We start from the raw sequence: 24,506 nt of genomic DNA, 5'->3' as shown, positions 1-24,506 counted from the left end.
ACAGAGCTGCCCCAACTCGGCAGCAAAACTGGCTGGCTGCACTGCACGTAAAAATGTACACGACTTGCTGCTTTTAATATCAGTTGATAACTGTCAGCTAGTCATTCAAGGCACATCGTGGATAAACAGCACGATTAACTACCGAAATTCCAAAACTGGCGCTGCAGAAACTGATAATTCCAGCGGCAGAACGGTCAAACAAATGCTCGCAGCACGAACGTCAGACCCAGCGAGAAAATTTTGCAGTTTTGATTGTAGCTACGTAGCGCTGCTTCGAGCCGTAGCAACACGTCACTTTCAGCAGATAGAGGTGACAAGTTAAGCTACAGCTAAGCGAACAGACCCTTCGAATTACTCACCTCTCCAAAAACAGCACTTCGGCTTTCGGCACCTCGACCTTCGGCACCCTAAGCACGGCTCTTGGACTCACCCGCTTGTCAAGTAATTGCACCCTCTCATAGGTTTGTATGCTTTAATTCCTTGGCCTGTCAGCAAACTTAAGCCGTGCACAAGGTGGGCCTCGATACCGGTGAATTCAACGCGCGGAAGCAGTCCTGTACGTCGCACACCATGCCGGCGCCTCCGCATTCCTACGGGGGGTCGACCTTTTCACAAAGTAGAAAGAAGCGTGCCCGCTCTTTTCCGCTTCGCACAGTTCACGGAATATTCACTCAGTCACGCGGCGGTACGGGTCGGGCAGAAATTACCTGCGGCGAGACGCGAAATACACTCGCATTTCACCCATCACCAGCTACTTAAAGGCTGCGGCTGGCTGCGGCGGACGCGCGCGCGACCACCAACATGGCGAATGCCGCGCCGGTCGCTAGCGCCCCTTGCGTATGACGTCATGTGAATACCTCCTATACTACTGCATACTAGTTTGGGGCAGCACTGGTAAGGATAACTTAGAAAAAATGTACGGCCTGCAAAAGAAGTGTATTAGATTTATAGCAAATAAATCGCGATATGAACAATTCCCTTTGTTTTTAAAATATAAAGTATTACCCATTACTTATGTGTTCCAACAGAGCCTGGCAAACTACCTGTATTTAAAAATCAAATCACACGGACAAAATTTCGTTACGAGATATAGACGATCAGACTGTGGTCATATGTTAGGGGAGGAAAAATACGTGAAACAACGCGCTAGAACAACCTACGGTGAGGAGTCAATAGATTATCAGCTACCGTTATTACTAAACACGTTTCCAGAACTGCATTCCATCGCAAATGATTCTAAAACACACTATTCTTTTAAAAAACAAGTGAAAGAAGCACTACTGCTAAAGGTTGCAGATTTTTATCAAATGTCGCGATATTATTTTCATTTTATCGTGACCTCAAAAGAAAAACCTGAAATAAAAAACAAAAAAGGCAGCCAATACGAGCTGGCTCATATCGAATGTTAACTCAGAACCAGGACTAGCCTTCAATCGTGGTTGTTGGCGAGTTATACCCTGATAACGTTTTCAACCTGATGTTACCTGAGACATCACCAAAGAATGTGTGAAACTGTTTTGTGCTGTTAGCTTTTTCTTGTCGATACTCTGTTTTTGCTTTTATTACTTATGTATATTTCTTTCTTTTGTTTTGATTGTCTTGTTGGCTTTTTCTTGTCGATGCTCTGTTTTTGCTTTTATTACTTATGTTTATTTCTTTTTGTTTTGAATTGAAAAAGACTGCGCTTGAATGTGATGTGATTTCTCTAATGTACAAGGTCTCCTTCAGCAAATACTGGCACTGTTCGCCGCACAGCGTGCGTGAAGGTCACGAGGCCCCGTCAGGCGCCATATGGACGCCTTTTGCCTCGTGAACCTCAGCAGATATAAAAGCAAAAAATTCCCAAGTATATGTACCCCGATTCTGCTCAAATAAATTTCATTTCATTTCATTTCAAATGCAGCACGAATGCATTGAAGTCACTGTACCTCTGTAGTCTCATAATTGAATATAACGCCATTTCTGTAAGGCGTACAGGCCCAATCAAGCCGAATTCGTTTGGTTTCTAGTTGCACTCCTGTCATCTCTACGTATATAGATGTCAATAAACTTGAATCGAATGTTTCAAGTACTGCAGGATTCTATGTAGCAAACCTGGTACTCCGTTTCGTGCTTAATTCGCTAACTCATTATTCGCATTAGGTAATTTGTCCAGTGTAACAGTTCGTAGCGTGGTAATTCACAGCATTTTTTCTAGGTTGTTAAAGTGCCTCCAATTATTCGATGGTTCGCCTTCGCTAAGGGCTTTGCCATTGCCGGTCATTGCCATTGCCGGTCATTGCCATTGCCGGTCATTGCCATTGCCGGTCATTGCCATTTGCCTGTCATGTCAAAGGTGTATATAAACTACGAAGAAATAAAGCAGAGTTCATAGAACGGCATATATTGAACTATTCTGCTGACAAATTTGCCGTCTGCTCTGCAGAAGCTATGCCTATTCCCAAAGCAGCAATCCAGGGGCAAATCCTAGTTAAATGTTTGATTTTGTCATTTAAGTGAGAAATGAACGCCAAACAAATAAGTTCTTATAGGATAACACGACGTTTCAAAACTGGCTCTGTTTCTGCTTTAAGGCGGCAGCTGGGCGCTGCATCCCGGCCACTTGTGCAATGTGCCGCGCGCGCGATTCATTAGCGACAGGACGCTACGTGCACGCGGCCTTGAATATGCAGTGAATTTACACATGTTGAAAATGTGTACAACAATGCGTAGGCACTAGCTCACGAGCGGCGCGAACTTGTTACTTTGTATTTTGTAAATGGTGTATAAAGCTTCCTCGTCTTTTCTCTCGGTCACTTTCCTCCGTACTTCTCCTCTCTATCCTCTCCCTGTGACTTTATTTCCGTTGTCTGCAGCCCTGGTGCTTCCTTTTTGTATTTTTTTTCAGTAAACCATTACTTCTACTTCTTCAAGGTGTGACTGCGGGCGCGTTGCAGAGGGTTTTTAATAAAAGCCCACATAAGGTCGACCGCAGGGTCACGGAACCCAGACAACAATTACCCCTCTCCTGTGTCACGACTCAAGTAGCAGTTTAGTTTTATCTCCAGCACAATGGTTGCATCGAAGTCAATCTTCTCGTGACATGCCTGGAAGTGCTCGGCCACTGCGCTTCGCTTTCTGGTCATTTTTCTGACATAAACTCTGTGCTGCTTCACCCTCTCGGTCATACTGTTGGTGTCCCCAACCTAAGCGACGTTTACATGACGGGGTTGAGTTGAGGAGTTAGGTTGAAAACCGGTTAATGGGTTCATGTAACCGGTTCATGCAACTACATAGCACTCCTAATGTACCAAAAAATAAAACATGACTTTAAATCTTTCTCTCATTCTTATTTTAATAGAGAAATCATGCATAACTTGCGCACAATTTCTTTGATTGGTTCCAGGCCTCGCACTAAGTACGGCACCCAGACTACAGATCACCAAATAACAGTTTTATGCAACACATATCCAACATTAATTGCTTGTGCCCAGGAGAATGTGACCATTCACCAATTCAAGAAGAAAATGGGCCATCTTTTGAAGACCCCCGTGTGAAATTTTGTTATACATACCTGCTGCATTCATTGTTACTCCTACTGCTCTCTACTGTTTATTTTGTTCTGTGCGAATGTGTTTTCCTTTTCTACGCCACTTGCTATCGCCCGTTTTTGATGACTTCTTAGGATAGGATAGGAAAACTTTTAATGTCCAACAGAAAGAGGGTAGCCAGAGGGCTACCCGCCTAGACGACGGCCGAAAGGTCTTGACTCTCGGCGGCGGCTTCGGCCAGTCGGACGAGTTGTAACTGAGTCGCCGGGTCGGAGCTCAGTAGTAAGGTCCCCCATTGATATTTTGTGTTTATACCTCGTCCCTCCCGGGGAGCATGAGGACATTCCCACAGTATATGGTCCAAGGTGGCCCTATAGGTTCGCAGTTTGCGCATTTTTCTGAAAATTGCCCTGGGTACATAAGACTCCAGAGGGCCGGGTTTGGAAAGGTGTAAGTTTGTAACCGGCGCCAGTTGATGGCTTGGTATCTGGACAAGGATCTATCCGCTGGAGGAAGTCTAGCTCGTTGCAAACGATAGTGTTGTGTAATTTCTCTGCAGGTCACCATGCGATCCCTATCTGTAAAGACCACCTCGCTCGGGTCCGCCCGGAAAGAAAAGCCTCGGGCGAACTCGTGGGCCGTCTCATTACCAGGCAGGGATGCATGTGCTGGTGTCCAGACTAGTGTAATTTTCCGGTCTATTACATGACGGCATAGAATTGTATTCGTTAGAGGGGAGACCCGGCCCCTGCTGAAATTTAGTGTGGCAACTTTGGAGTCACTGATGATGTATCTCGCTTTTGTGCCTACACAAGCCAGTGCTATGGCAGCTTCCTCTGCAGTCTCTGGGTTACCCGAGAGTATGGAGGCACTTATTTTGAGGAGTTGTTTATTATTGACGACCGCGACGGTCATCATGTTCTTACCATACTCAGCGGCATCCACGTAGACCACGTCCTCGTCTTTGTAGGAGCGGAAGCGTTTCTCTAGCGCCTCTGCCCGCTTGGCCCGGCGCACTGAATGATGAATAGGATGCATATTCCTGGGTAATACGGGTACAACTATATTGTCTCGAATCTTTCCGAGCATGTCAACTTTGGCGGTTGTTCTGTTATCTCGGCTCAGGTTGAGTTTTTCTAGAATGGCCCTGCCGGTTGTGGTCCCGGCTAAGCGTTCGATTTGGGACGTTCTCACTGCTTCCGTAATTTCTTCCAGGGTATTATGCATTCCTAGCTATAGGAGGCGGTGAGTGAATGTACGGATGGGCAATCCGAGAGCTTGTTTCGTGCATCGCTTGATAATTCCATTTATCTTTTCCTTTTCTGAAACTTTAAGATCAAGGAAGGGGGCAGCATACGAGATACGGCTTACTACGAACGCCTGTACCAGCCGTAGGAGATTCTGCTCTTTCATGCCGTGTCCTCTGTTGGCAATCCGCTGTTAGAGCCGCATAGTTTGTTGCGCGCAGTTTTCCATCTTAGTTATTGCATCACCGTTATACCCGTTGCTTTGTATAATCATTCCTAAAATTCTGATTTTTTCAACATGAGGAATCTCCGCCCCTTGAGTTTGTAATTTGATGTTAGGGATGGTTCTAGTTTGTCTTTGATGCAGAGGTCGATAAAAAAGTTCAGACTTCTGCGGCGAGCATTGCAAGCCCCTACGGCTGACATAGTTTTCGACCTCATTTATGGCCTTCTGTAGCGTACTTTCGATGTGCGCGTTGTGTCCACGGGTCATCCACATGGTGATATCGTCCGCATACATGCAGAAATTCAAGCCATCTATCCTCTCCAGTCTCTTCGGGAGCCGTATCATGGCCACGTTGAAGAGAAGAGGGGAAAGTACCGAACCCTGAAGGGTGCCTATGCTGCCCAAGTGTATGTCTTGAAACTGACTTTCACCAAAGTGGATGCGCGCTATCCTGCCCGAAAGGAAATTGGCAATGTAGTTGTATGTGCGCTCCCCGACGTTTAAAAGAGCCAGGTTTTCTAGTATCGCCTCGTGTTTTACATTATCGAAAGCTTTAGTGAGATCAAGTCCCACTATTACTTTCGCATCCAGCGACTTAGTGTCTAATATGTCATGTTTGAGCTGTATCATGACATCTTGCGTGGACAAATGCGATCTAAAACCTATCATCGAATGGGGGTGTAAGTCGTTGTCTCCCATGAAATTGTTTAGTCGCGTTTGTATGACATGTTCCATCAGTTTTCCTACGCAAGATGTGAGGGATATAGGCCTTAGAATTTCTAGATTGAGTGGTTTCCCTGGCTTAGGTCTGAAAATTACCTTAGCGGTTTTCCATTGTTTGGGAATCTCACCCTTCTCCCAGCATTCTTGCATGGAATTGGTCATCGCCGTTATAGATTTGTCATCTAGGTTTCTAAGCATTTTGTTGGTTACACCATCGGGTCCGGGGGCTGATTTGGCTTTCAGTTTTAGTATTTCTGCTCGAACCTCGAATTCGTGAATAGGGGCGTCTAGTTCGCTGTTGGATTTACCCTCATAGCGCGGTAAGGAAGTTTTGGTGGCGGAGTCTATATATCGACAACGAATTGCATCGAGGAGCTCCTGCTCCGAACCTTCAAATTTATAACCTAATTTCTGTAAATTTTGTCGCTGTGTTAATTTACTACCTTCTGGATTGAGGAGGTGCCGAAGGAGATTCCATGTTCTGGCGAGGCCGATATTGCCCTCAAGCTGGTCGCACATTGTTTCCCAGTTCTGATCGCAGAGTCTAAGTGCATATGCCTCAATCTCTTTGTTGCGGCGCGCTAGGCGTCTTCTGAGATTGCGATTCCACCTTTGTCTCTTTGATCGCTTTTCCATACTAGCTTGGGCCTCCCACATATGAAGAAGGCGGCTGTATAGTACTTCAAGTTCCACGTTGTCGTTGTCGTCGAGCGTTTTAGTCGCATTCTTAGCATCCCTGCGGAGTTCCTCCGCCCAATGTTCTATGTTTGTGATTTCTGCCTTTCTCCCGTCCTGGTTACGAGCGTCGCGGAAAGCGTCCCCTTCGATAATATACGGGGAGCGCGTTTGGCGCTTGGCAGGGCCAACGTCAGTTTCCATGACAAGTGTGTAATGGTCACTGCCTAGGTTTAGCAAGGAGTTGGACCAATTAGCTGTACCCGCATTCTTCACCAGGGTGAGGTCTTGGGACGTGTCAGCGCACACGCTGTTACCCATTCTTGTGGGGGTGAGAGGATCCGTGAGCAGGGTGAAGCCCATCTTCTGTATGTCTAGCCATAGCTCTCTCCCCTTCGTACAGGGCCGCGGGTAGCCCCACGCAGGGTGGTGGGCATTGAAGTCACCTAGAATAACCAGTGCGTGCTTGTTGCCGATACGCATCACTTTCCTGAAGAGGGAGTCGAATTTCACTTTCTTTTGACTTGGAGTGATATAAATATTCAGAATGAAAAGACTGCGTTGAGTCTTTTTGGCCGGAATAAGTTCGACGAGGACGTGCTCTATGTGGCGGATGCCAGTGTCATGTTCAATGGCCGTAATGTTCCTTGTAACGAATGTGGTAACATTAGGTTTGTCGCCTGCGGCGTTAAACGCTTGATAACCAATTAATTCTGACGCGCCTCCAGTCTCCTGGAGGGCGATAACCTCTGGTTGGACCTTCAGAGATGCAAGGAGCTGCTGGAGGATCGGCCTTTTCCGCCGATACCCCCGGCAGTTCCATTGCCACAGCAAGTAGTTGTTATTCTTTGTGTATATGGCCATGTTGAATTTGCTGAATGGTATGTTCCACAGTTTGCTGCCATATATTGATGGCTAAGAGCTCATTCCTGCGTCCTTGTATTGCGTCTGTGAGTCCCTGTATTGCGGAGAGAATCGACTGAATTAGGTTTTGCATGTTAGTTTCCAATGCCTGAAATTGCGCTTGCATTTTGGTATCCAGGGCCTGAATCTGGGTCTGAATGTTGGTCTCCAGTTTATGGCAGACTTCCTCCAGCGTAAGTTCGGGTTGTGCGCCCTCTAACGATTTTCTCTTGCTGGGTGATGGTAGGGATTTCTCCACCACCATCGTACTCTCCTGGGTATCATTTGGAGGTTTTTCGGCTTCCTGTCGTTTCTTATCTATCTGGATCTTAAGCTGCAGCTGCTTCCTAAGTTCCGCGTTTTCATTTTGAAGGGCCGTAACCGCCCCGGTTAATTTTTCCACCATGCGTTTAAGTTGTAAGATGTCCTCAGACCCACCGGGTGGGTGAGTATGGGAGACCTTATATACGAAGCTCACCCTCTTGTGGTCATCCGGCACGTGGTCTTGTCCGTGGGCGGCGTTGACCCTTGCTGATGACACTCAGAGCGTCCCTCGATTTTGGACCGGGCTCCGATGTTCCATTTGTTGCCAGTGTTGTCCCGCCCCCTGGAAGCGGAGCGCTTGCGAGAGCTGGAATGGCCCCTGGAGCTGGAATGACCCCGGGAGCCGGAACGACCCCGGGAGCTGGAACGACCCTGGGAGCTGGAAGGGCCATTGCAGCTGAGGCGGTCCCGGGAACCCGAGCGACCTCGGGAGTTGGAGCGTCCCGTGGACTGGCCTGGCCGTGACCACCAGAGCCTGTCCCGACTCCAGGCGCGGGAAGGAGTCCAGTCGTATGTGAAATCCCCCTTCTGCCCTGGTTCTTGGTCTGCTCTGTCGTCCAGATGCGTTGTTCTCGCTGTCTGTTGTTGCCTTGCTCTCACTGTCTTGCGTTCGTTCTTTCCACTGTCGCTTCTTAATTATGTGCGGGGTTCTGTACAGTTCCCGGCACTTCTTATCTCCGAGTATGTGCCCTTTCCCACATAGGACACACTTTGGGTCACAAGTATGTTCCCGAGGGGGGTTGCTCATACCACATCCTCGACACTTAATGTTGTCTGCGTTCGGGCATACGTCGGCTCGATGTCCGAGTTGGCCACATGTCACACAGACCTCATATTTTTTTCTTGTAGAGATGGCAGCGTAGCGGCATGCCTCCATAATAAATCCAGTGCGGCACTGTCTCATCTTCAAAGAGTAACAACACGGTGCGCGACTCACGGCCAAGTCGCCTGACTCCCATCACCTCCGGGTTACGCGAGCACTTCAACGTATCTTGAATTAATTCTACGGTGTGCGAGACCGGAATTCCATGTATAACTCCTTTCCCACAGCCGTCCGGAGTAGCCAGGTAGACGAACGCTTCAACGCGTCCCTCTGGCATTGGAATGGAGCCAATTTTCAGGTACTTTTGCATCCTCTCCTGGCTGTCAGTGCCTATGAGAATAGAGTTTTGCTTGTGGTTGACGAGTACGATATCTTCCTTAACTTCCGCCGGTTTATAACCTGGCGCTATCTTCACCGCGTCCGCCACTGTTGCGTCAGTGCGTTCCATGATCAGTTTGAGACCCTCTTTCGGTCTGAGCACTATTTTATGAAGCTCGGGGGAGAGGCGCGTCTGCTGCGTGCCAACAGATTGCCTTGCCAGCTTCCTTCCCTCTCTCTTTATCGCCATTATTTGCGCTGAAGCTTTGTCTTGCCTCCCATCTCGGGTCGGGTCGCCAGCTTGCTCTCCCTCCCCTGTCTGCGAGAGGGCCTTGACTTTGGAATAATTAACCTTAAACCAACCTACTTGAGAGTGGAGCTCTTCAGGCTGGCAAGGGCTTTTACATGATACAAGGGCCAAGAGCACCGCGGGCTAGCACAAAGAAGAAGAGCGGCCCCGGCGGCGAGCGTAGCTCCGGCGTGATGGCTCTTCTGCTGCCCGTCTGCTGCGCGGGTTCAGCGCAGCTCCGCTTTTAAAGCCGCTGGTAACGGTTACGGCAGCCAGCCGTTCAAATCCTCCAATCAGGTCACAGCACTGGCCACCGTTCAAATTAGACCAATGGTCTAGAGGCGCTGGCCGGCGACGCGTCGGAGGAGTTCGCACCGACGGAGAGGAGGGGAGGAGGAAGGGTCCGCGTCGGCGCCGGCGAGACGGCATGAGTCACGCTGCACGCCGCGACATGCCCGCGAGAGTCTGGGCCTGCTTTGAGCGACGGCGGGCGCGCAGCGCTTGTTTCCAGAGGCCAGCCATCGAAATGTGGGCTCTGGCACTACAGCACCACCGCCGCCAGACAATGCGCCGCGAAGACGAGCTACTTCCGCCTGGCTCGGATGCGGGGCGCGCTCGTACGCCAGGCTCCTCCAAGTTCTCGTCCGGTGTTCAGCCGCAGGTAGCTCCAGGCTCCTTTCCGAGAACGGGTCCCGCTCGTCAGGACAGGATCACTGCTCCGCCGCCTTGTCGCCCAGGTGACTGTATCAGCTTCGCTCGGTCCTTCGGAAGAGCTTGCTTCTCAGCATCGGTCGTTGATCGTTCTGCATGTTGCCAAGAACCGACCGACAACAGGCAACACCCAACACGAGCAAGTGCCTTCTGTCACCCGTCAATACACCAGACTTAAAAGTCAAAAAAAAAAAACTCTGCTGGCTATATTTCTGTCCCCTTTTTGTTCCCTATTCTACCAGAGACGCATGTGGGAGACGAGAACTCCAAAGCAATAAACTCAGAGTGTCAAACACATGTAACACACGGAATAAAATGAATTCAAAATAAATTCGCTCTCTTGAGATCACTCGGCCCGGAAAACACTCAGCTGAGGCCACAAATGAGGACATCAATTTTTCCCCGATCTACGAGCGAACTTGACAACCGTTCGCGAAGAGACAAAATGTAGGTCACGAGGAGGAGAAGGCAGTCTTGCTTAGAACACACGGCTTAGTGTGTCCACTTCAGCGTTTAACTCGGCTAAACGACACCCGCTACCGCGGAAGCTAATGACTCTTTCGCTGTAGCTGTGCTTTTCTCTCTCTCTCTCTCTCTACTACCGTGGTAGCTAACATCTCTACCTCTTTCGCGGTAGGCGCGCTTTTCTTTCTCTCTGTACTTGTCTTTCCAGTTTCTACGGGTGGTACAGTACGAGAATGATTTGCTTTCTCTTACTGACTTATCCCTTTCTTTGCGCTTCGCGCGCCAGTCCGTTCTTTCTTTCTCTTTGTTCGTGGTGGCAAGTGAGACCCACGAGTCTTCAATTTCTCGCCCACCCTTATGCCTCTCCGCTGAATGTGAGGATCGCATCTACACGGCCTTTTGATTTCACGCCTACCAAATAGCGTTATCCTGACACGCGGCTTTTCATCGCGATCACTGTGCTTGGCCGAGCGCTTAGACGGTCTTGCAAATTTTCTTGCCCCTGTCACTGCGGCCTCGTACAATCTTTCGCTTTTTGAGCCGTCCTCGCGTTTTCCCTGTGCGTGCGTGCCGCTTTCTGTGGGAGCGCGGTTTGTCCCGTGACTGCAGTGGAAAGCGAGAGCCGTGCTGAGAGCACGCGCCTTTGCGCGTCTCGCTCTCTCTGTGCTGGCGGCAAGATTCACGCTTGACCCGCTCCTTAATTTTTCGCCTCACGGGCAGCGCTCTCTTGTATCTCGGTTTCCTCCCAAGATACTCTTTCCCGCGCGAATACTTGTACGATTTCTTTTTGCAGTTTATTCGACTGCTGAGATATATGTGCCTCGACACACCGATGCGCTTCGCTTTGCGCGATAGCGACGCCTCGAACACTTATTTAGCTCTGATTCTGACTCTAGTTTCAGGGCTAACAACGTGAATGACTTTATTGAAGTCATTTTACCAGCGACGTTGGCGCTTCCGATGGTGGCAACCCGTTTCCGCGCGCTTGCCCCCTCTCTCTTTTCGGCAGCGCCCGTCTTTCTTATGCCTGCCTTTCATCTTTCGGCGGCACCACTCTTTCTTTTGCCTGCCTTCCATCGTCTTTCGGTGACAGCTTTCTCTCTTGAGCTTGCATTTCCTCTCCTTTCGACGGCAGCACTGTTTCTCTCGTTTGGCTATCACCTTGTGGCGATAGCTCACATTCCTGAACTGCCGGTTCCTTTTCTTGCGGTTGCAGCTTTCTATCGTGAGCTTTCCTTTCATTTTTTCCTGAGGAAGCACATTCTGCTTCCGTCGCCTAGGTTTCTGCTCTCTGACAACGTCGCTTTGATTGTCGGGCAATTCACGTGCGCTACCTAGATCAGGCCTGTCTTTGGCGCCTTTACTAAGTTCTTCAAAGCTGCGCTCTTCCTGCTCAGCGTCTCTGATTGCGCAATCGTCCTCCTCTTTCTCGGACGGGTTGACGTCTACCGCCCCTATGTCGTCTGGAACGTTCTGTTCTCCACTGTCGTCCAACACCTTAGTTTCTTCAGGCGCAGACGAACCAGTGTTTTCTACTGACATTGCTGCTGACACGCAGCTCTCGTCATGCTCCTGACGCGTTTCAGCCAATTTCGGATGAGGGTCGGCACTGCACTCAGTCGCGATGTTCCCGCTACTGCAGCTGCTTTCTGGAATGTCGCAAAGCTCACAGCAGTGCGAAATCACGGGACTCGTTTTGCATCGCTCGCCAGAAACACTAACGCACAACTCATCGTCCGCAAACTCTACATGCACCCGCTTCCGTTGATCGTAAGCGTCGGGTTTCTGCATTTCTGTTGAATGCGATGCACAACGCGGTGTGTCATCCTCGTTTACTTCGCTAGCGTTGGCACTGGCGCTTTCATTAAGGTCCAGACGGACATCCTCTCTGCCCTGTTCGGCAACTTCTCCTGCTTTCGACACGCTAGGAGATCCGCTTTCTGCTAACACCGCCACAATTTCAATGGGCGAGACCTCTGTAAGTGCATCGTCCGATGCTGTGACTACCTTATCCGATGGTAGAGAGGTTTCCTCGGTTGGCGAATGTGGGGCAATTCCCAATGTTACAGCAGCGGTTACATCTGCCACGTACGGACTACCTTCCTCTGTGCCGCACTGGCAGGGCTGCTCTACAGCGACGCACTCTGCCTCTTTGTCACGATCTTCCGACCCTTCAGCATTTTCGAGCCACTCTAAAATGTCGGCTTTAAACTGGTAGGGAAAATCGTTAAACGATGGAGTGCTATTCTCTCGCAGGTACCTTTGGCGAAGGTCCAGCGGTGACACGTTATATTTCGCCAGTAAGAAGCTTTTCAGCTCATCGTAGTCTGCCAAGCCGCCGTCCAACAGGTGCTTGACAACGTCATACGCTTCGCTGGAAAGCAGGGCTACCAACTTCTGTGCCCAACCATTCCGCTGAACGCTCTTTCTCTCGCAGACGCGCTCGAACTCCGCCAAATATTTCGCCATATCTTCGGCGATCACGAAGGGCTGCGGCCTGTCTCTCAGCTGCTGACCGTTATTCTCATGCAGAGCGGACAATGTTTTATATCTCTCGAAATCGATCTCATGCGCTTCAAGCTCCAGGTCCATCAGTTTCTTAGCGCGGGCATGCCGTTTTTTCTCAAGCTGCCTCCGTTTTTCTGCCTGTTCGCGCTCAAGGTGCTTCTGTTTTTCAGCCTCTTCGTGCTCACGGCGTCTTTCGGCCGCCTCGCGCTCACGGCGTCTTTCGGCCTCCTCGCGCTCACGGCGTTCTGTGATCTCTTCCCAGGCCTCATTGGCTTCCTCAGCCGTTACATTCTCCTTTCGCATGATCTCAAGAATCGCATGCTTTCGTTTTGCGGGGCCCAAATCAATGCCCAACTCTTCACAAATTTCGATGAGTTCCTTCACTTTGAAGTTCTCCATCGCGCACAATAGCCTCTTGTAGTTTGCCCTTTTTTTAGAATTCCCTTGCCGTTCACTACTATAGCGCTACTAGCATGACACGCGCAAGTAATTCTTTCCAAAACGCCTCGTTTACTCCCTCTGCACCAGCTTTCGTTTCAAAGCGCTCCGACTTGGCTCGAAACAGCAAAGCTCTCTACAGTGCTACACACACAGCCCTACTCTAGACTACAATCACGTGTGCTAGAACAGTCTGGCGAATTGAGGGGAAAACATCAGGCACTCACCGCTCCGAGGTAGCTGACGCCGGTCGAACCCGCAGCTGCCATCCACTGTTGGGATTTGGGCATCCCACCGCTGCCACCACTGTTGGGATTTGGGCATCCCACCGCTGCCACCACTGTTGGGACTGGGAGTCCGAGCCAGGAAACGGTCGTGGCGACGGTGAGTAAAATGGCTTTTATGTACAGTATGTACAAGGGCTTTTACATGATACAAGGGCCAAGAGCACCACGGGCTAGCACAAAGAAGAAGGGCGTCCCCGGCGGCGAGCGTAGCTCCGGCGTGATGGCTCTTCTGCTGCCCGTCTGCTGCTCGGGCTCAGCGCGGCTCCGTTTTTAAAGCCGCCGTTGTCGGTTGCGGCAGGCAGCAGTTCAAATCCTCCAATCAGGTCACGGAACTGGCCACCGTTCAAATTAGACCAATTGTCGAGAGGCGATAGCCGGCGACGCGCTGGAGGAGCCCGCACCGACGGAGAGGAGGGGAGGAGGAAGGGTCCGTGTCGGCGCCGGCCTGGCGGGATGAGTCACGCTGCACGTCGCGACATCTCCGAGAGAGTCTGGGCCTGCTTTGAGCGACGGCGGGCGCGCAGCGCTTGTTTCCAGATGAGGCCAGCCAGCGAAATGTGGGCGCCGGCACTACAATACTCTCTCCTTCCACAGTTACTTCCATGCGAGACATGGCGCAGCTGAGTTACACCGCGACAAGCCAGCCTGTGCGTCCGCTCGGCGGGCGGCTCGAAGAGCCGCTCACCATGTTAGGCTTAGCAGCCCGGCCGGGTGGCGTGAGTCCAAAAGTCTGTAGAAATTGCAAAAGAGGGCTTCACTTGCCGAAAAAGTGGTATCCCGGTGGTCGCGAAGACTTCCGGCGTTGAAATAGCTCAGTAGTTTGCAAGCACAAACGACAAAACCGACGAAAACATCGAAAATTTGCGGAGCGCACATAGGATTCGTCCACATCCCTCGACGCTGGCGTCCGTCGCCCATGACTTCTTCAGTATTATTTTCTACTTGACCAGTGCTTGCGTAATTGCTTATGTGTTTGATGTACCACTGCTCACTGATATGCTACTCTGTACCATCTGCCCCGACGTCTAATGCAGGTGTTAGGCCTCGTCAGGAGACATCTTAGTCTCCTTTAGCCTCTTCCCGTGGACACCATGTGTTGTTGTCGGAAATAAATAAAAAATTCGATGTGGCTTAGCTAAGGTTAAGCCTGTATAAGCGAAAAGCTCTCGCTGCTTTTCAGCCAGCTCCCAAGCTACCACTTCTGGATCGGTGTTTTTGCGCCGTCCGACTGTTGCTTCTTCTTCTTCTTCAATGGTGAGTGTCTGCGCCTTTTCTGTGGGTCAGCGCGCCTTGTATACCCCTCCTTTCAAATGTGCACTGCGCACGGCTGCGGCGAAAGGTCAAACGGTGGCGAGCATGGCCGGCTCTTCTATGGCCGCCGCCGCCGCTCACGCGTTCTCGCAATGCCTTGCGAAGAACCTTCTCCTCTTGGGACGGCGGCGGCGACCGCGCGGCAGCGGCGAAGGGTAGAACGGTGGCGAGGAGGAGAAGCGGCGGCGCTCAGATGACGGAGTCAGCGCGCGGCGGCGACGACGGCTGCGCCAGCAGCAGCCACCTGCGCTCCGCGTGACGTCGATCGGTTTCGCGCATGCGCAGCTGTGGCTTTTTCTAACGACGGAGCACACGCGAGGCTCGGAGTTGACTAGCCTAGTGAAGCTGTTCGCTTCAATAAATGTAAACACCGCAAAGTCGGTTCCGGGAGTCGACGGAGGGAGTCCAGTCAACTCCGCTGCAGAGGGTGGGTTGACTCGCTCGACCCCAAAGGCAGATAGCATGTAAACCGGATCGAGTCGAAGAGTCGGGTTAGCGGGAGGGGAGATGGTAAATGCGAACCTCTTTTTAGCCTGCGCCGTCGCGCCTGCGAGACAGCGGTGCCGTGGCGCAATTTTTGAGGTTGCCACCTACCACTGTCCTCACTCGCTGCGCTGCTCGACGCTTGGTGTCACTGCAGTTGAACCGGTCTCGACTCGCTAAAACCAAGTTCATGTAAACACGCAGTCGTCGAGTCGGGCTGGCCTTTTAGAATCTACCCCCTGACTCGATCCACCCCAGTCGGACTCATGTAAACGAGGCACTCGAAGCAGGGGTTTTGCATACCACGCCTAGCATCTTTTCTGTAGGATGACAGGCCTTTGGGACGGTGGAGGAGGCGCCTGATAATCGTGTCCGGCTTGTACCCAGTGTCCACCACTTGCTTTCCGAGAATACTGGTCAAGATTTCGCTTTTACGTACGGATTTCAAACGCGTTTTTGCTCCTGGTGTGTGCTTAGCCTGGGCGTATAATTGTTTTCGTTGCGTTTTTTTCAATTTTGGATATCTATTTCGTAGGGATGTTTTCTTTTGTTGATGAGTTTTAATGGTGCAAGGGCAGCCTTGTACCAAAGAGCGCCATGGAACACTGTTTTCTTCTACACAAGCCTAGGTGAAAGACGTTTTTCGAAGTACTCCACGTCACAGAAATCGAGCAGCAGGCCACGAGAACATTTGTACGCATTGTAAACCGGTGGGTGCCCGGCGGCACTGGGGATCGCACCCCGAACCACCCGCGAACCGCATGCGCAAAGCGCTGCTGTCGCTGATTTTAAAATAAATACGCAAGTATTGGGAATCGCCTACAACCTAAACTTCCTTGAATTTCACCGTGCCCTTCCGACACAACTCTGACAATGTTCCTCGCAGGCAGGCTATGACAACGAGACACAAAATTCACAGAATGGATGACGATTGAGGAGGGGCGATAGTGTGAAGCGCGAAAAAGGATGTGAGCGGGTGCATATATGGAGAAAAGGGCGCTATTTTCAAGAAGTACGCGAGCGACCGGTTGCGGGGCTATGGGATAGAGAGAGCAAAGGGCAGTAGGGAGAGGGCGTCCTCTCCTGCTGTACCTTGCTGCGCCTTTCTCTTTTTCCCCTTTTAGTTTTCCGAGAGCCGTGGGCCGCAGACCGAGGTTGCTTCTCAAGTGGACTGTTTTTTCTACTTCCGACGCTGTAGAACGACAAATTTGGTGCCTCTGCCAAACCGGTCCTGAAAGGTCTGATACATGAACGCATCCTTGCCGCCAGATTCTCGTGAAAAGAAGAAAAACATGCAACTACTAATGTGTCACTCCTGGCGAAGGGTCAGTCCTCAAGCGGACAGACATTTCCCAAACATCAGATCAGAGTTTTTGAAGGGAATCAGTGGCATTCTTCGACGCCCTCGTTCCGCAGGACTTCCACCAGCTTTGAGAAGAGCGCAGTGCAAGGCAGAAAGAGTGGCATAAAAACAAATTTTGGTCGATTTGGCGCGGTTGCGCCAAATGCGAATTAGGTGCGTTAGCATTTCGGTTTTCACTGCGGTTGCGGTGTTCGGATCCATTGGGCACGGCTTGAAGTTGATGCAGAAGATACCCGAAGCACTGTGCGAGAGACTGGTAATTTAGGACACGGGATGTTCGGCTGCGGCGATGATGTAAGAGCGGGTGCTGGGCTGCTGAGATGTGTCGTATTATGTATCACGTCGATCTGCCAGTTTTCCTCATGGTTTGCACGTTGTTCATGTATATAGAACAAAAGTCGATGATGTAGTGGTCTAATGCAGTGGTAAGCAAAACTGATCTAATTGCGCCGTCCGGATTCGAAACCCACTCGCTGCCGTAAAGTATTTTCGTTTAGTTCATTTTATTTCAGGTCAAACAGACTCCAGACATACAGACGGACCTCGGCGAAATCTCATGGTGACTTCCAAACGCAGAGTTGGAGCACTTCGGGAGCAACGTTTTCTGCTCTTTTCGGAGAAACTGTATTCCAAACGCTGATCTGAGCCACGGATCGCGTCTTCCAATCGTAGACAGGGAGCGGTTGCCGAGCCGAGATCGCTCCGTGGAGCAGTCGGGACTGCTCCGCCGAAATCATCGGAGTCGACCGGAAGATTGCGTGACGTTCTTTGTAAGCAGCGCCCTCCAATTTTCGGCGGCTTGTCGCGTCCGCCGCGCCGGCTCCGCGCTGCGTAGCATCTCCCGCCGGTATGGACTCAAAAGTGAACATGTGCGAACATGGCTGACCGCACAGCATAAACTTCAGGCGTCACCTCCATCTCAAAAGGCAGCGGGAATAATCTTCACCTCTTGCAGCTACGCTCGAAAAGCAGACGACGAGCTCGCAAAAAGCGCGGGCAAGCGCAAGGAATGACGGGTACTTCCTCAAGCAATTCGCGAGTGCCACCTACATGTTCTGGCCAGAGCAAGTGTACTCCAATCGCAATTTCAAGTCGCGGGCTCTCCGCCGGATTCAGGCGCTCTGTCACAGGGCGTGCAGACCGCTCCGGGCCTGCGATTGGAATACACCGTAAGGTTGAAAGCCTCAGTGCCGGATAAAAAAAAATGCGGTCGCATCAGGTCACTGTTGTTCCACCACCATGCGGGGGAAACGGCTAGGTGCATTCCGGCCGCTCGATGGAAACGCATCATCTTGCGGCCGTGGGTGTCGTCTGCTGTCTTAATGAATAAGGCGGCACAAGAAAAGGTTCTACCTCAGAGCCTTTATACTTCGTAAACGGTGCATTCACACAACCACTGTGAGCAGGCGAGACCTTTCTGCGGCTACGTAATTGGTGAAAGCTTCGAAAATCATGTGTCCTTAGCCTGTGTGTCAAGAAACCAGTTGTATGGAGCAAGGTCTCCATTGACATCCACCCGAGCGCATTTATTTATTATTTACATTTTATTAATTTATTATTTACATTATCACAAGACAGACGCCTACACTTGCAAAGCATCACGTTCTGTGCCGATCCAACCCCTTCTAACCGTCGGTAAGCCTCCATCAGTGGTGCCTCCAGCAGCAGTGTAGGTGGTGGTGGCGGTGAAAACTTTATTTTGAAACTGGGTAGTTTGGGACACGTAGGGCCTTGGGCCCCCGCACGGCCCCACTGCACTCAAACGTTCATGACCCGGAGGCTCATGACGCTGGCAGCCCGGTTTACGGCAGTGGCTTGCTTGGCCGGATCCTCGGAGCGCAGTAGGGTCTTCCATGCCTCCCAAGCGGTAAGGTGCTCCAGGCCCCGCGGGCGAAGATCTGCCGAGCAGTTGAAAAGGGTATGGTGGAGAGCGGCTTTGGGGTGGTGGCAGAGGGTACAGGAGGGGTTTGTGTGGACTTGGCGATAGCGCGAGCGTATATAAGGGGAAGGTAAAGTGCGTGTTTGGAGTCGCCTCCAAAGTGTATGATGGTAATTGTCGAGGGAGGAATGGGGTGGGGGATAGAGTCGACGCTCGGCTTTGCAGGCCTGCGTCATTCCACTGAATGAGTGTATGCGCTCCCGCAAAAACCCCAGATCAGAGGCCGCTGGTACATGGTTGAGAGAACCTCGGGCTAAAGCGTTGGCGGCCTCGTTTCCGGGATTCCCGGAGTGGGCAGGCACCCATATCAGTTCCACGTGGCGGGGCGGGTGTGCGGCGAGGGAGTTCAGTATGCGAAATGCAGGGACGTGAACTCTCCCGCGAGCAAAATTTAGTATGGCAGTTTTAGAATTAGATAGCTATATATCGTCCCTCCGTGCGTGTGATGGCCAGGGCAATGGCTCCCTCTTCGGCCTCCTCCGAAGTGGCAGCGAGGGATATGTGAAGGGTGGCAATCGGTTGGAGGCCTGCCAGTGGTCTAGCGGTTAGGCCTATATGAGCGGTTAGGGGCGCGCGCGCGCGCGCGGTCGCACGCACGCACCCACACAAAAGGCAGCGAAGAGTGTCAACAAAAAAGTTGCGTGAATGCAAGCGCTATTCCTATGTAAGCGCATCAAACTATGTCATGTATGCGGCGGCAAATCTCATGAAAATGGATACACGTTTCAATAGAGCTATCGCCATAATTCTGCATGGATGTAGGAAACGCATGCTGTGTGCTAGTAAGCTGGGTAACAGGTACACCATTAAACTGCCGTTGGTAAGTGGCGCGATGCTTATTGTTTGTCCGTTTCGGAAAAATCAAACGAACATGGTAACTGAGGTTATACGTAGATGTGAGAAACCCCAAATTCGCCGCATGCCCTCCTGCACGTATCTGGTCACTATACGACGTCAGCCTATACTGACGGACCCATATAACTTCAGCCTCTTTGAGCAAAAAAAAAAAAAAAGTGAAAACAAATCCGCAATGCCATGTTCTCACTAATGCTTATACGTCCGCTAGTTTGTTCATTAACCGTATGCGTGGCGGGTATAGCATGTGATAGCGGGATAGCAGGTGGTGCAGAAGATCCCAGTGATGGCAAGAAAAATAGGGTTGCGTCATCATGTGGGCGTATGACGCACACAGCAAGCCAAGAACCGCCACTTCAGCCAAAGCTGTATGCGTCGTTCGTCTACACCCCCCCCCCCCCCCCACTAGCAGACCAACACGTAGCGCCAGTTTTCCCAATATTGGTACCAAAACTATGAAAAAAGCATTTGTCGTATAGCGTACCGGTTGGCGCCATACGATTTCTGGTTTCGTATTGCTTACAAGTGCTAGTCAGGTTTGAGGCTAGGTTGCAACAGTGATTCGAACCGTCGACATATGCACGTCCATTTGAATGGCTTCACAGATTTTTGTATCAAAACTGTGATGCAACCGTTCGTCGTATGCGTTCCAGGTGGTGTCATACGAGCGTGTGTACGTGGGCGTCCCAAGCAGCTAAGCCTGTACGTCTTGCGTCCTCAACATGCAAACTCGGCCAACCTCAACGCCGTGCAGCGACAGAGGCCGGACATTTGCGGTCTGGTGGTCATTTAATATGCAAACGCCTACACTCTTGGAAAATAACTTTAATGCACGTACAAACATAACGCGTAAGCAATGCGTCCAGGAACCGTAATGGTTTCGTATTACCACTGGTAAGTAAACTGAAGTGTCTCTGCCGAAGTTTTATTTAATGCGGTGAAATTGTGGCAGAGATCTCTTGCTCAAACGTCCTGGGGCCGCATTATATAAGCTGTCCATTTTCCGTCGTCTTTTTCGCGTCCATTCGGTCCTCTATCAGTGGTCGCTCACATATGCGCGCGATTTGCAAGCGTCCCGGGCCGGCGGCCCGGCCACTGGCTGGTTGGCGACAGGACCTCACCCTTGGCTGCATATCGCAGGCAATGGTAGCCAGTGGTCAGGGCCGTTCTCCTGCTGTTGACAGAGCACCGCAATGCACCTCACCATTGACTGTATACTGGTTTGGTTTGGTTTATTGGGTTTAACGTCCGAAAGCAACTCACGCTATGAGGGACGCGGTAGTGAAGGGCTCCGGAAATTTCGGCCGCCTGGACTGCATATGGCATCCAGTTTCAGCCAATGGTAAGGTCCGCTCGCTGAAAACGCAATGGCCGGGTCGCTTGCCACAGAGGCTTGCAAGCCGCGGGTATATCTGAGTGACCACTGACAGAGGACCGGATGGATGCTAAATGGACAATGGAAAATGGAGAGCATATAGAATATGGCCCCTGGTGTGCATCTGAGGACCTCTCGAAGCATAAATCTGAAATGTAAAATTGTTTGTAACGTGAATGACGCAGCGTTAGCTGGATCGTGTTGGCCAAGTGAAGGAGACAGCATCTAGAGTCGCCTAAGTGCCAGCACTTTTTCTTCGCCCTTACACGAAAGTGGCATTTTTCATTTCAGCTTTCCATCTGTCCTGCGGATAGCCTTCTTCATTGTATCTCGTGTCTTGTCACCTTTCTTGTGTCCTCATCCTTTGCTCTACTTCGACGAAGTTCCGCACAGTTTGACGCTATATCTGGCGCTTGATTGTAGATAGGTTAAGATTCTTCATTGCTGTCACGGTCGCTGCTGCTCGAGCCCGCCTCCTCATCACCCTCGGAAATGAAATAATCCTCGGCTCCATCCACTGCATTCGAAATTCTCTTAACTGCAAACCTTTTAGCAGTAATGTCCAGGGACACCGCGCGTCACGAATTCATAAGAGCAGGCGAGCTGAAGTGGAGTTCTTCATAGCCGTCCTGTAGGACGTAACTTCGTGGTCAGCCGTTACCATCTATACGGAATACAGGCGTCTGAATTCTCGCTCAAATGGAAGGCAGCTGGACAACATTGTATGCTGGAAGACGATGATAATGAGAGTAATGATGGCATTAATAAGATGTTAATCGCAGCAGGCAGGCGTCTTGTGGAACCCTCCCGGTGAGCGTGCCATGCAAGTAAATTTTACGCTCAAGTGAGAGCCTTTTGCTCTTTGCGGGTAATTTTGGTTCCAGGTTATCGGCTCCCATGCTAGGGGTGCGGCCCTAAGCAAGTGTATAAGGAACTAGAGCAGATTTATTAAAGTCGTCGACGTGGCTGAGTGGTTAAGGCGCTCGATAGGCTGCTGACCCGAAAAATGCAGGTTCTAACCCTGCCGCGGCGGTCGAATTTCGATGGAGGCAAAATTCATGAGGCTCTTGTGCTGTGCGATGTAATATAACATAATAACATGACATAGCAGTGGTGACCTAGTGGTTAGAGCGCGCGCATCGTTTTCGTAAGGTGCTGGGAGGCGCTGAACTCGCATGTCGGAGCTGCATTTTTGTTTTTGCCAGTAGTTCCCGGAGGTAGAGTTTTGTGGTTGCGGGGCTCGCAGGCGAGACTTGCATTTCACTGCTCAGCTGGGCTGACGTTGTCCCAACGGGCATTCCCGCTGAACCATGACATTTGAGCGATAATGTTGTTGTTGTAGCCTTTGACAGAATGGCACATACCCACACTGGGGGATCGGCCAAGAATCGGGAGGTAAAGGTTGGTATTCACCTGTGCGTAGTAAAGGCAAAAGGAAAGCACACGGGAGAGGAACACCGGGGGAGTCTACCACAAGAAGGGCAGGGAGAAGATGAAAAAAAATAAATAAAATAAACAAAAATAAAAATGAATAATACTTATAAATAATAATAATAATCATAATATATATATATATATATATATATATATATATATATATAGGAGTTTGGATTGGAGAGAGAGAGAGAAAAGAGAGGGATTACTTCCAAAAATAATGAAGCATAAAAAGAAAATACTGAAAGCTTTAGCAAGGCAGTCGATGAGATTCCAGCAAGAAATTTTGAACAGCGTCACAAACAGACCTGTGGCTGAACCCAAGCGTGGTGGCACCAAATGATAGCAAGTATGGGCTGCTCAAACTAAGGCCAAGTTGCTGTAAGGGCAACTCCAGCAGCCTTCTTCTCAAAGAGGTGAAACGACGACAATGGAGCCAAAAATGATCGATAGATTCAGGCTCACGGCAAAATGCACAGAGGGGAGATAACGCCAAACCAGATCTGTGCAGATAGAAATTTAGAGGAAGGATGCGGCAGCGCAACCTCGTCAGAGATACTTCTAGCTTATCTTTATCGTCTTCGACCACCAGAGGCCATCTTCATCGTCTTCCTATCGGTTATGAGTGTTTTTAATTGCGAGTTCCGGCCGCTAGAGGCGCTCCCATGCTGTCTGCGCGCTTACCTGAAAGCATCGCACGTGAAGCACTCGTATACTGGAGCAGCTAAAGCACTTGTTGTCAACATTTTTGCGAAGGCTTTCGTCTATCTGCCTATCCGCAACGAGTTTGGCTGCTTTGTGTGAACTTCGCCGCGAGCAGTAGCGGCAACCATACCCCCGAAGCTGAGTTCTGTAATGCACCTACGCTAAGCTGACGGTACGGTTTTCACATCGACTCAGTATCATGATGGCGCGCACGGCGTTGCTCTGGCGTCGTGGTGGCCATGGCTTGCATCGTCTGCTTGCAGACTGGCTAGTGTGCGCAGCGCGCGCGTTTCGTACGGGAGGGCGAGGCCCCCGCCGCGATGACTGCGCGGAGAGGACGCAAGGGGCGCTGCCGGTCGGGTGGGTGCGCGAAAGCCGCCGAACTCCTGTCGTCTGCTGTCGCGCCGATACCGCAGCCTCGCGCGATTGCTCGTGTGAAATCAATGTTTGGCAGGCATCATCTCTTTAATTGTGAAGCTGGAAGACGCTAAACGTGAGCAAAAACATCCTGAAATGTTAAAGGCTAAGCGGCAATGCAAATAGAGGACGTGTTTTGTTCCGTTGTGTCGAAGCGGTTATCGGTCTAACGAAGAAAAGGTGTCTTTGTTCACCGCACCGGTGGACCCAGCGCGGCTTGCTGAATGGGAAAATAAGATCAGGAGGCCAAACAGAAGGCTGACACCGAAGGTTGTCGTATGCGAATAACATTTCGAGAACGAATGCATCGAAAGATCATTTAAGATTACGGTAAACGGCGTCGTGAACAAACTCGCCCGAGTGAAGCCACGCCTGAAGACCGATGCTGTCCCTACAGCATTCGAAAATTATCCACCTCGTCTTGTGCCTCAAAAGACGGTGAAAAGGAAGGTGCGAAACATTTGCGACCAAGGACCGGCACCTAAACAACGGAAGCGAAATGTCGAGCTGGTGGATCCCGAGTTGTGCTCTGCAGTCGACGGTGATGATACGCGGGTTGACTCTCATTGCGTCGCTCGTGGAGGCGCATCAGAGGAACTCCAGAAGCATTCCGATTCCGAGCAGACAGACATTGCTACAGGACCGGTGTGTCATAGCGAAGCGATACTGCAGTGTCCGTGCCCAAGTGATGTTCGGCACCCGTTCGATGAAATTCTGATTCTGGTGACATGGATGAAATTGCCTTCTGCGTCAAATGGCGCTTTAACTTATGCCTGTAGCGAGACCGAAGCTGGCGACTTTTGGACAACCTTTGCGTGAGCACGGTTCTGTAATTGCCACAATTTACTTCCGAGGAAGAGAAAAGGAAAAGCGTGTGCTTACAGCCCGCCATGAGGCAGAGACAATTATCAAAGAAATGCCTCTGCGTGGCCTCTGTAATGGATGTGGCATGATTCCTGGTTCGGTTTGGTCTATTGGGGTTTAACGTCCCTGAGCAACTAAGGCTATGAGGGGCGCCGTAGTGAAGGGCTCTAGAAATTTCGACAACCTGGTGTTCTTTAACGTGCACTGACACCACACAGCACACGGACCCCTATAATTTCGCCTTCATCGAAAATCAGCCGCCGCGGCCGGGATCGAACCCGCGCCTTTCGGGT

The 24,506-nt window shown here is 50.7% G+C and overlaps 1 protein-coding gene across 17 annotated transcripts in view; it reads left to right on the top strand.

Moving 5' to 3' along the window:
* Positions 1 to 24,506, top strand: part of LOC149357439 (uncharacterized) — a 478,435-nt gene that overhangs the window by 342,305 nt on the left and 111,624 nt on the right. The window lies entirely within an intron of this gene.

This window comes from Amblyomma mixtum, chromosome 3 (genome assembly GCF_055824585.1).
Source record: "Amblyomma mixtum isolate Tamu chromosome 3, ASM5582458v1, whole genome shotgun sequence".
Classification (NCBI taxonomy): domain Eukaryota; kingdom Metazoa; phylum Arthropoda; class Arachnida; order Ixodida; family Ixodidae; genus Amblyomma; species Amblyomma mixtum.
This window is presented reverse-complemented; position numbering and strand designations above follow the sequence as displayed.